Here is a 12,563-nt window from a genome sequence, read left to right as displayed (position 1 = left end):
AAAATAATTAAATTATTTATTTAAAAAATTCCAAATTTTACGAGATAAATTATAATATCAAATAAATAATTAAAATAAATAAAAATAAAAAATATTAATTAATTAGAATTTATAAACGAATTTAATAATTTTAATAACTTATATACCAATAGAATATATTAAATTTTCAATAGTAAGTCATCAAAATAAAAAACTCTGTAGTAATCATAATTGTCATTTTCTTAAAAATATATTTTAAAAGTTATAATTAATGTATTTGTCATGGTTCTAAAAACCAAACTGGACCGGCTGGTTCAACCGAAATAACCGGGAACCGGTCACCTAACCAGTCCGGGTAATATCGAAAATCGACTTGCAAAAAATCGGTGAAAAAATCGGTTGAATCGGCGGTTAACTGACGAACCGGGAGAACCCAGTGCAGTAACCCACTAACCCTAATCAGTTTCCCCTTTCCCCTTTTCAAGTGCATTCAGCCATTCATCCACCATTGCCACCAAGCTCCAGATTCCAGAAATCACCGAGCCACCCACAGCCATCCACAGCAGCCGCGACCACCATCGCGTTCTGCTTCTCGCTGAGCCCCACCACTGCGTTCTGCTTCTCGCTGAGCCCGCCTCCTCGTCGCCGAATGTCGCCGAGCTCGCCGAGCCCGCCTCCTCATTCGCCGTCGGCGAACCTCGCCGACACCGTGTCCTCACTCGCCGCCGGTAAGACTCTGTTCTTGTCTTCTTGATTTATTTGCTGCCTTCTGGGCTTCTGGCTTCTGATTATGATTTATGAGCTCGCCTGCTCTATGCTTGAACTTGCTTCCTTCTGATTGTGATTTATGAGTTCTATGCTTCTTGATTTTGATTTTCTGATCTCACCTTCCTCTGAATTTGCTGCCTTCTGATTATGAGTTCTGTGCTTGAACTTGCTGCCTTCTGAGTTATGATTATGAGTTCTGTGCTTGATTCTTTACTGATTTCGATTTATTTTGCTACCTGCTTGATTTGCTGATTTCGATTTATTTTGCTGCTTCATGATTTTTGTTTTTTGATTTTCTGAGGTTATTTACTCATGATTTTGAATATGTTTGCTGCCTTCATGATTTTTGTTTTTGATTTTCTAAGGTTATTTATTCATGATTTTGAATATGTTTTGCTGCCTTCATGATTTTTGTTTGCTGCTTCATGATGAATTATTTATTTGTTCATGATTTTCTGAAGTTGTTTTATGGTCTTTGATTTTCTGATTGTTACAGATAGAACAATCACAAAGTAACCCACAGCCACAAGATAATGCTGTTCAAGATTCTCAAATTGGTTCATCCAGAGGTAAATCTAATCTAGTTTGGCAATATTTTACAGTGAAGTATGACAAAAATAACAAGATTCAATATACATGTATTTTCTGATTGAATACTTACAATGGAGGGGAGTATATAGAATGAAATATCATCTTGCAAAAATTCCTGGACAAATTAAAGTTTGTAATAAAGTAACTGCAGATGTTGAACTTCAATTCAAAAGGCTTTTGGAGGAAAACAAAAAAATAAGGCAGAAAAAAAATTACAGCTGATTGTTATGATGTGAAAAGTGAAACACAAGCGGAAGAAGAGGGTGAAGCGCCTAATCCTGTACAACCTCCGGCTCTTGCAACAATGGGAGACAAAAGAAAGAGAAGAGCGATTGCTACTACTCCAATGGAAGTTATTTTAATGGATAATTTTTTATGTGAAATTTTAAATTTTACTAAATTAGAAATTATTGAATTTATATACTTAAGATTATTTTAAGTTTTTTAATAATTTTATTTAATATTTAATTAAACATGTTGAACTTCGGTCGAACCAGTAAATTATTGAACCAGTGACCTTACCGGTTTATTGACCAGTCCAGTTCTCACAACCTTAGTGTAAACAAGATATATGAAAATTGAAAAAATACGTATATGTAAACGAAATAAATAAAAGTAGTGTAAATTGGTAAGTACGCTACAAATTATTTATTTTGGTAGTTAAAATAATTAAATTATTTATTTAAAAAATTTCAAATTTTACGAGATAAATTATAATATCAAATAAATAATTAAAATAAATAAAAATAAAATTATTAATTAATTAGAATTTATAAACGAATTTAATAATTTTAATAACTTATATACCAATAGAATATATTAAATTTTCAATAGTAAGTCATCAAAATAAAAAACTCTTAATAATCATAATTGTCACTTTATTAAAAATATATTTTAAAAGTTATAATTAATGTATTTGTAATTTTACGAAAAAAATTAATTAATTAATAATTTTATCAATATACATTAAAAACTTCATTAATGAAATTTTCTAAAATATTGCACTAACCTACATTACGATGTTAATAATCTAAAGAAGTTTCAAAATTTCAAACATGAAGGAAGTGGATGTTACAATACTTTAGTAATGTTTGGAGTTTTGAAACTCCTTTACATTATCAATATTGTAATATGTGTTGACACAATTTTTTAATAAGTATTCTATTAATAGAACTTTTACTATATATTGATAACATCATTAAACAATTAATGCCAACAAATTATATTTTTTTAAAAAATTAATATTTAAAAAATTAACACTAACATAAAATTATACTTTTAAATAAAAACAATAAAATATTAATAGGATACGTTGCTTAATAAAACACTAATTAAAAAAACGTTGCTTAAAAATTATTTTTATAAATTAATAATTTAATAAAAACGTTGCCTACACACTAATTATTTTCTATTTGTCATTTTCTATTCGTATTATTTTTATTATTCTTAAGCAAAAAATATCTCTAACTATATTTTTTAGGTAAGATTTATTAATCTTTTTGGATATTATGTATTTATATATACACTCTAATATTATTAATTTGAAAGATTACATATATCTATCTCTTTTATTGAGATATTTAAAAATCATGTTTAACCACTTAAAAAAATAATACAAGAATGTTTATTAAAAATAAGATGAATATATTTATTTAAAATTTAAAAATTTTAAATAAATTTTTTGCATTAATTTAAAATAATACAAATATGTTTGTTTAAATAAAAAAATTTTAGAATAATAAGAGTATTATGTCCTTTTAATTCTTTTAAATTTTTATTTTTATCATAATTTTATAATAATTTAATATTAATTTAAAAATAAAATAAATTTAAATTAAAACAAAAAATTTAATCCAAATAAAATTTAATGCTATTTTTTTAGTAATTAAAATAATAATTTTTTTCTCTTCTTAATTAAGGAATACTAAAACTCCAAACAATTTTAGAGTATCAAATCACGTCCCTAGGCTGCTAAAAATTATCTTTTATGTATTGTGTTTGGATATGATGAACAAGACACTAATGTAATGTCTAGTATTATATTTGGATACACATGGACAAGACTAAAATAGCCTTGTGATTCCAAATTTTCTACATCAATACAAATTAATTTAATAAAAAATGAGAGTACGTAGGTAATTTTTTTATCAAAAAACTGATTTTTCTTTAAATTATATAAAATCAATTACAATTTATAAATTATTTTTTAGTATTTTAAAAGATCAATTTTACTTTTGATAATATTTATCTTTCAAAAATTTTAAGATTAATTATTTTTGTTATTATTTTTATTACAAATCAAATAATATAATATAAGGTTAAAATGGTATTGAAGTACGATAAAAAGAAAAGAATTATCTATCCCCAATAAAAAATTATACAGAAAGGAGAGAGTACTTGAAAAAGAAAGAGATAGAGAAAGAACAGGAAAAAAAAAGTATCTCTAAACAACGCAATAGAAAAAATAAGAAGGAGTAATAGTGAAAAAAAGGAAAACAAAATTTATAAAATTGTCCGTATTCACTCTTTTAAATTTCGTGTCTATCATTATCCTTAGTGGACACAAAAGTATAAAAAACTGTTTCGGAGACGATATATCTATTGTCCATATATCTGTTACCAAACACTATTGTCCATGTTTCCGTGTTCTATCTCCGAAAACAAACGCTACCCTAGAAATTAGCAGAAGTTAAGAAAAGAGCCAAAGTTGGAGAGTACTCATGCAAGCCACTTGTCGTATGTATATAAATCGGACGCTTTCATTTGTGTAATTGAATGTCTGACTATTTTTTATTTTTTTTCCTGTTAGACCATTGGATTTGTTTGACACGTTACCGGCAAGTAAATTACCTGCATCCCAATTATTTTGCGGGAGTGGATCCTCTCCAGTGAATAAAAAACTGGATGGTGTGCAGTGTTTAATCTAACCATTCACCACACCCTCTCTCTTATTTATTTCTGGTCCCACTATTAAAATCAAAGGTAAGAGATTGCACTGTATTTTGTCAAGTGTTGAAAAAACTGGAGAGGATCCATTTCCATTATTTTGCTGTACATATCAAAATTTAAAAATTCGTATTACAACGGAGACACTTGTTACTGTTAGGATGGTAACAGGACAGATAAGGGCGAATTTTTTTCTACTTGATCTCGCCCTATCGTATAACAACTCGTATAAAATTCGTCTCACTTTTATTAAATGTTAAACTTTAATCCTTCTTTGCAGGTATCCGTCTCGCTTCTATCCGTTCCTATAATTATTAAAATCCAATATTGTTAATTATTTACTAATTATTTTACATATATTATACATATTATATATATTATATATATAGAAGACGGATAGGGATAGATATTACCTAAACCCGACTCTACTCCGCCCCTCTCAAAAATTCACTCCATTAGAAACTTGTTCCGGTGCAAGGTGGGTAATTACCCAATCCAAATAGGTAGGACTGAGGTAGATACCCGCAAGTTCGGGTATTATTACTATCCCTAGTTACTACAACAGAAAAATCAAATTTTGACATCTGATAATTAGCTCATATTTTTTTTTGTCAAAAATTTAAGTACCTTAATAATATTATTTAAATATTACACACACAAAAAACCATGCCAAAAATCACAAGGTAGTGGAATTAGCGCATTCGGACAACATTTCCCTATTTCCCCAATTCCTCTTCGTATTCGTCTTCGTGCTGCTCAGTGTTCTCCCACCACCACTCCCTCCCTCTACTCATTCGAATCTCTCTCTATTCACCCAGTCTCGGTAGCTACCTCTCTCCTCATCTTAATTTCTGATTAATTGATTATTGAACATTCATGACTTGATCTATTATCAATATGGATTAGTTCAATTTTTTAAATTTCTTTGTTCGCCGATCTATTTTATTAGATTAGTTCTGGTTTTTCCTCTTTATGAGATGAAAGTACAGTAGGTGATTAAATTGATTAAATTCAGCGGTAATTCATTAATCTTTGTGCTCTGTTCTGCCCAAATAGAACCTTAATTTGCTCGTATGTGATTAAACCTTGTTGCTAAGAATGAACTAATTAACATTCTGGTGCGTTAATTTGTTTCCGCTTTGCTCGACATTTGAGTGTAATTAAAAGACAAATGGAAGGAAGAAGGCCTCAGTTTGCTTCTGTTTTCTCTTGCCATTTAGGTTCCCTGATCCATCTTCATTAAACACAATGTAATGTTCTTGATTTATCTTTGAATCCTTTTTGGATCTTGGACATACGACATTTCAAATGCCTAACAACTTGTAATATGTGCTGTGTGAAAGGGTTTGCTGCATATTTATAGGCTATTTCTCTACGTAGTTATTCTAATCAGTTATTTATTTTGTTTAATGATTTTGATTTTGTTGTTTATGGAATTAAGAAAAACACAGAGAAAGAAGAACAGGTTGTTGAGAAGGGGAAGTTGGTAAAAATGGCCTTTTTGAAGGGTAAGCCAGTCGTTACGAAAGTGGCAGCGTTGGCAAAGTATGGGTTGCTCCCAGGAGTAATGGTTTTCGCACTCGTCTACTCTCCTCCTAACTCTTCCCAAAACAAACCACCTACCTCTTCCAATTAAAGGTAACCTTCTTTTACTGTTGTTTTTCAATTATTATTATTATTATGATGCATGCATGCTAGATGCTAGATTTGTTTTTAACTTAAAGAAATGTTACTTGGTTGACTGGCATATGTGCAATTTGTTGTTATGTTAGTGATTTTACGTAGTTTGTCTCTGGTTTATTGTTAGTTTTATTTCTTTTTTAATGAGTGAACCACCAATTTTAGTCCCAAAAGATTATGGCGTTGAAAATTTAGCCCAAAAGAAAGAAATGCATGCATGGTCCTCCAAATATGAACTTTTGACAAAATGCTCCAAAATACGCCTTTTCCTTATGTTTTGTGATACTTCGTCAAGCATTAATTATCCTTGAAGGGCCACAGGCATGCTTATTTCGTTTGGGGGCTAAATTGTCAATGTCATGATCTTTCAGGACTAAATTGGTGGTTTACCCTTTATCTATTTATACTTGTTTATATCTTGAGAAGTGAATTTAAACTGCTGTACTGAATAGCAATGACAAGCCTTGTCTTGTTACTTGAGATTGGTTACACAAATCATGTCTATGTTTAAAATGTGAAACTGCAGTACTGAATCGCTGTAAAATTTAATCTTGATTTGCAATGGATGTTGCATTTGTTCTAAATTAGATTTATTGTCTATCATCTGTTAATTAAGTTTCCATGGTTGAGTAGTGGACTGGTATGGTTGTTTACCCGATCAGTCAACTCTTAATCAGTGAGCTGTGGTTGTTTGTTGTTATTTACTTTTTCATTCACTGACTCACTGTCTTGCCGATCCCATTTCTTGCAAGTTGCATTTCATTGTTGGGTACTTAGGTTGTGTTTCATATTTTGGAAAATTTTGGGAGTGAAATATTTTTAGGTGTTTCTATCATTTGTGCCTGTTTTGTTGTCTCATTCAATATCTTTAAGGGATATTAAAGTTGTCAACAATGAAGCATGTGATTGTACATGGGAAAATGTTGGGAATTCTTGACCAAGGAAAGAAAATAATAGCATTTTCAAGCTGAACAAGTCACAGTTCATCAAAGACATTGTGAAACAAGGGCCTATAAATAATGTTTTGGGTTATCTATGCAAAGAAAGACTAGGAAAAATCATTAGGGTTCCTCATGATACAGGTGTCAATAGAGCAATTACAATGAAATCTAGGTTTACTTGGTTCAGCTACATGGGTCAGATGATTCAAACTGACACGTGTATATTTCTAAACCATGCAGATGATTCTTATGTCTATCTCTACTCTTTTTATTAAACTTTTCTCCACATTTCTCACTGGGTCCTTTTTGATCTTGCTTGTCATGTGAATTTGTGTCAATAAGTACGATTGCAAATTCTTAAAGGTTAAATTTGTACATCCTCTGATATTTTCATGTACATCGCATATCATATTAAAATATCCTTCCTCCCCCCAATCCTCTCCCCCTCTTATGTTTTGCCGTGGGTTGTTGACTGACAAGCAAAGGTATATGATTTTATGAAATAGAGATAGTTAATTTAAGAAAAATGGCCATTTAGATGTTGGTCAGCATCTACTTGAATATCTGAAAGTCTTTTCTGTCAATTGAGATTTGTATGGTTATTTTGGTCTTAGATTATAGGACCGAAGTCCTAACAGTAAATGATGATCCCTTCAATATTTATTTTCAAAAAGTGAAGAAAATAAAAAGACTAAGGTTGAAGTCTTGTGATGGTAACTTTTATGAACAAATCCATGTAACATCCTGCATTTATTTAGTAACAACTAGCTTCAAATTTCTTTCCAAAATTAGTGTGCATATAATCAAACATGTATATATGATTGTACACTGAAGTCTGGCTTATCTAACTAGATCTTATATAATCACTCTTTAGTACTAACATTTGAAATTTTTCGGCTGAAACAGGGTGTTTGGGTTGCTTGTCCTATCAAATGTGAGTCCTTCAGTGAACAATGTTTTGTAATAAAACGGATGCAAAATGGTTTAGAAGTTTTTGCAACGTAACTTTTGGTGAGACAATTTAGTTTCGTTTGATCTATGGATCTTGTGCAGCTAAATCTGTTGTTTCTTGAGCATGCTTGAAGCTTAGCTGCAACGCATGTAGGTGTAGCCCCATTTATTATCGTTGATATCTTCTATTTTTTTTTTTAAGTCGTTATCATTTAGGGTTTATGGTTTACGATATATATCCCATGAGATTAGGGTTTTGGTCTTTTGGAAGCACCAAACCAAATTGAACCTCCTCCAAATATGGAGTTGAGATAACGATTAAAGAATAAACGATATTAGTTGTACATCAAAATTAGTTACTATAATTTATTATTAGTATAAAATATGTGTTGAAATATTAAATATACATTAAAAATAAGTTAAGCAATATATGTATTTATACATAAATACATAGGAGTTGATTTTGGTGTATACATAGTATTTTTGTTAAGGAATATACCGTGAGTTTAACCCCCAAAAGAAAGTCAAATTATTCTTAAATTTCAAAAAGAGCCATTTGTTTTTTTTGATTGTTTTGATTTTTTTTTTCCATGTAACTTTGATATTTGATAGTCTGAATTTAATTTTGATACATTAATAATGTAAAGAGTTTTACATGATTATTATAAATTTATACTTTTAGATGACTTTTTGAATAATAAGATCGATTAGTTATTTTTTATGATTTGACCATATATAATTAGATATTTGTGTAAAAAATTTTAACACGGTTAGTGTGTGAAAATTAAATGTTAGTTACATTTTGGTCATAATAACTTTGATGATGTTGGTATCAAACAATTGGAAAACAAATCTGAATCTAGTGCCGTATACATGGGCCATTACCCGAAAGGAGAATTAAAATTGAGCATCTCTATAAACAACCAAAATTGACTACGTCCAAAAGAAAAATAAAAATAAAACCCAAGAATGATTGACCTAAGAGAATAATACTGAAATTGAGTCTGTTTTCAAAGCACTACACTCAGAACGGTTCTTCTTCTTCCTCTTCTTCTTCTTCTTCTTCTTCTTCTTCTTCTTCTTCTTCTTCTTCTTCTTCTTCGTTTTTTCTGAAATTGAGTCTGTTTTCAAAGCGCTACACTCAGAACGGTTCTTCTTCTTCCTCTTCCTCTTCATCTTCCTCTTCCTCTTCCTCTTCTTCTTCCTCTTCTTCTTCTTCTTCTTCTTCGTTTTTTTTTTCGATTTTCATGGTTTTTGAAATCAAGCTTTGAAATCGTTTCGAAGAAGAAGAAGCAGCAGAAGATGAGGAGAAAGAGAAAGAGTTCTGAATTATGCAACGAATTTTGGGTGTATGTCTTAAATACTTTGGGTGTGTTTTTCGTAATCCTTTGGGTGTATTTCTGTAATCCTTTTGAAGATAATGGAACTTCAGAAATACACCCAAACGATTACAGAAGTACACCCAAAATGATTACAGAAATACACCCAAAGGATTATAGAAATACACCCAAATGGTTACAGGAATTCACCCAAACGATTATAGAAAATACACCCAAAGGATTACAGAAAATACACCCAAAGGATTTAAAGAAATACACCCAAAATTCGTTAAAATACATTTTATGCATAATTCAGAACTCTTTCTCTTTCTCCTCTTTATCTTCTACTGCTTCTTCTTCTTCAAAAATGATTTCACCATGAAAAATAAAAAAAAGATAAAACAGAGAGAAAAGAACGTAAATGAAGAAGAAGAGGAAGACGATGAAGAAGAACGTGCAGAAACGAAAGAAAAGGAGAAGAAGAAGAGTAAGAGGAAGAAGAACGTGCAGCAAGAAGAAGAAGAAGAAGAAGAAAGAGAAAGAGAAGGCAAGAAACGAAAGAAAAGAAGAAGGAGAAGACGAAGAGGAAGAAGAATGGTTGGAAGCGTGTTTTGAGCGTTAGTTTTAATTGAACTTGTAAGGCTTACAAGCCTTAATCGCTTGTATGCGAATAATTACTCTTTTAGTTTAGTTTTTTTTGGAACACTTTTAACACAATTTAATAGTGATAGGTGAGTGTCTGTTAAGCTAGAGGACTAGAGGCTACGTCAGATAATTAAATATGTGAGATGCAAATCTGTTACGGCCTGGTCCAATCATCACGCGGGCCGACTCGACCCATAGGCCACCCGACCCTAACGGTCGGGTGCGAGGCGCTTAACCACCAGTCCGGACACGCGTCCTTGACAGCTCTCTACTACAGCTGTATGAGGAAGCTTCGAGGAAGGTGGGTCTGCCCTTGCGGGACCTACTTCTGACATGGTATATAAAGGGAGGGTCCTACCCCTCTCCCAAGGTACGTCACACATATCACTTTACCCCTATTTCTCGCCTGCGCCACGACTGACTAGAGCATCGGAGTGTCTTTGCAGATGACACCCCTCCGCGTGAAGAATTCGGGACGTCGCTACTCTATACTCAGCCCCGAAACCCGGAACCAGGCCGTACCCCTCCTTACCGACCCGAAGATCCCTCTGAACTGTCCGGTACCTGACAAATCGAACATTGGCGCTGTCTATGGGGACCGCCTAAATGGACGTCGTAGCAGGTGCTGCGGACCCGGGCGGTAGGGCCAATCCGAGGGGGGCAGCTTCCGTGGCTTCCTCCCGGGGACGCACGAGGTCCCCTCCTCGACGACCCGAGCCATCTTCACGATCCCAAGAGAGACGTCCCTTCGGGGGAACCGGCAGTGATAACGCTAGGATAATGCAAGAACTGCGCCATAGGGTGCAGAACCTGGAGCACCAGTTAGCAGATCAGGAGCACCGTCAACAAACTTCCAATCCCAACTATTCCCCGACTCCTGAGAGTCGGGAAAGAACTTTTGACAGAAGTTGCTCCCAGCGCACACCCACCCCAAGATCTGAATCTGAAAGTAGCCGGGAAGACCGGGAACGCCCAAGAAGACGGCATGACCCTTTGATCTACGCCCAATCTAGAGGGACCTACGCCGCTGGGTGAGATCGGGAAGACGACGGAGAAAGAACGAGGAGAACGCGACGACCTGTGATCATGGGAGCAACCCCCTTCCACCATTCCATCCTCGAGGTTCGGCTACCAAAGCACTTTGATAAGCCGACGGATATGAGGTACGATGGAACTTAAGACCCACAGGAGCATCTAACGGCCTTCGAGGCTAGAATGAATTTGGAGGGGGTAGGCGACGAAGTCAGGTGCCGCGCTTTCCCGGTCACCCTGGCGGGACCTGCAATACGGTGGTTCAATAGCCTCCCGCAAGGTTCTATCGCCAGGTTCTCGGACATTAATCGCGCTTTCTTGGCCCTCATTACCTGAATCGCAAAGGCGAAACACCCGATCAATTTACTTGGGGTGACACAAAGGCCCGGCGAGCTGACCAGAAAATATTTGGACCGGTTCAACGATGAGTGTTTGGAGATTGACGGCCTAACCGACTCGGTGGCCAGTTTGTGTTTGATGAACGGACTCTTGAATGAGGATTTCAGGAAGCACCTCACTACGAAGTCGGTGTGGACGATGCAGGAGATCCAAAGCATAGCCAGGGAATATATCAACGATGAAGAAGTCAGTCAAGTCGTGGCTGCCAACAAGCGGCAGCCCTCCTACAATCAACCTCGGCAGCACGGTGGCGGAGAAAGGTAGAAGGAGCACGCTAGAGACGGCGGTCCGGGCATGACATCCAGGCCGTTTACTCGAGTCAGAAAGTTCAACAATTACACCCCTCTCACCGTCCCCATCATAGAAGTTTATCAGCAGATAGCAGAGAAGGGAATCATGTCGAAGCCCCGACCTCTAAAGGACCGAACCGGGGAGAACAAGAGCCTCTATTGTGATTATCATAAGGGCTATGGACATAAGACGCAGGATTGCTTCGACCTGAAGGACGCGCTAGAACAAGTGATTCGGGACGGAAAACTAGCCGAATTCTCGCACCTCATCAGAGAGCCGAGGAGACGAGATCGCGACCGCGAGGGAGAGGACAAGAGCCGCGCGATGAAGCGACGTCACGAGCCCGATGACCACGAACACGGTCTTACAATAGTAAATGTAGTTATCGGAAGAAACACAGCTCTAAGGTCGAAGTCGGCGCAGAAGAAGGACACTAAAGTCCTGGTAGTCTCGTCGTTTAGCCCCGCGCCAAGTGCCAAGAGGACTCCCCCATATCATTCGGTCCAGACGACCAATGGTTTGATGAGTGGTGCACGAAATTGCAATCACACTTTTGCAACTCCGCACAACTAACCAGCAAGTGCACTGGGTCGTCCAAGTAATACCTTGCGTGAGCAAGGGTCGATCCCACGGAGATTGTCGGCTTGAAGCAAGCTATGGTTATCTTGTAAATCTTAGTCAGGATATCAGAAATTATCAGGATTGATTGTGAAAAGCAAAAGAACATGAAATAATTACTTGTTTTGCAGTAATGGAGAATAGGTTGAGGTTTGGAGATGCTCCATCTTCTGAATCTCTGCTTTCCTACTGTCTTCTTCTTCAAACACGCAAGTCTTCTTCCATGGCAAGCTGTATGTAGGGTCTCACCGTTGTCAATGGCTACCTCCCATCCTCTCAGTGAAAACGATTGCATATGCTCTGTCACAGCACACGGAATTCATCTGTCGGTTCTCGGTCAGGCCGGAATAGAATCCAGTGATTCTTTTGCGTCTGTCACTAACGCCCCGCCTGCTAGGAGTTC

General features: G+C 35.1%; 1 long non-coding RNA gene across 1 annotated transcript; it reads left to right on the top strand.

Moving 5' to 3' along the window:
• The first annotated feature begins 4,938 nt into the window (after positions 1 to 4,938).
• Positions 4,939 to 5,534, top strand: LOC110276123 (uncharacterized). The gene is made up of 2 exons (XR_008003625.1): positions 4,939 to 5,107; positions 5,452 to 5,534. It is a non-coding gene; the product is annotated as an uncharacterized LOC110276123 (long non-coding RNA).
• Positions 5,535 to 12,563: the final 7,029 nt, after the last annotated feature.

Source organism: Arachis duranensis, chromosome 10, assembly GCF_000817695.3.
Source record: "Arachis duranensis cultivar V14167 chromosome 10, aradu.V14167.gnm2.J7QH, whole genome shotgun sequence".
NCBI lineage: Eukaryota > Viridiplantae > Streptophyta > Magnoliopsida > Fabales > Fabaceae > Arachis > Arachis duranensis.
The sequence above is the reverse complement of the archived record's forward strand: the minus strand, read 5'-3'. Positions and strand labels throughout refer to the sequence as shown.